Genomic DNA, 767 nt, shown 5'->3' with positions numbered 1-767 from the left:
GGACAGAGGTGTTTGCAATCGGTCATTTTACAACCTAAATCGGTCTATGACCGATGACCGACGCCTCGGAACATCACTGGATATGATATGTTTGGATCAAAAACACGCTCAGAAAGTTAAAACGAAGAGAGGTACAGTAAAGCGTGCTATGAAGCACAGCGCAACCGCTACCGCGCCAAACAGGCTCGTCACTTTCACTGCCTTTTGCACTAGCGGCGGACTACGTTCAGTTTCATTCTGTGAGTTTCACAGCTTGACTAAATGTAGTAATTTCGCCTTACGCGACTTGTTTTTTTTTTTTTTAACCCAGCCCGCTACAGGTTGCGTTAAAAGAAAACAGGCCAAGTACTCGTCATAATCCTTATCGCAGCATGTAGTGTAGTGGCTGTCGCGCAGATGTATTCTGCCCTTTACCAATGACCATTTCAGATGTGGCCAGGCTTTTACATGATATGGGATAAGACCGTCCCTCCGCTTTGTCACATACCAGAATTCAACATCTTGACTGCTTCCTGTCCAGAGTGGGAATGTTGAAGTGAATCTGTTTCTTAGTGAGTGTCACTTGCGGCAATGTTCGAAATTAATTTATACCAAAAATTCCCACTCTTCGCAGGAATCAGTCATCAGGCTGTTGGATTCTTTTTATTTTGGGTATGTGTCCAAGTGGACGGATTCTCCTATACCCCGTAAAAGCCTAGCCACATCTGAGAGGGTGAGCCGAATCGTTTACATGGTAAGGACTGTGCTTTTACACTTGAATCTCTCTC

This window comes from Littorina saxatilis, linkage group LG12 (genome assembly GCF_037325665.1).
Source record: "Littorina saxatilis isolate snail1 linkage group LG12, US_GU_Lsax_2.0, whole genome shotgun sequence".
Taxonomy (NCBI): domain Eukaryota; kingdom Metazoa; phylum Mollusca; class Gastropoda; order Littorinimorpha; family Littorinidae; genus Littorina; species Littorina saxatilis.
The sequence above is the reverse complement of the archived record's forward strand: the minus strand, read 5'-3'. Positions refer to the sequence as shown.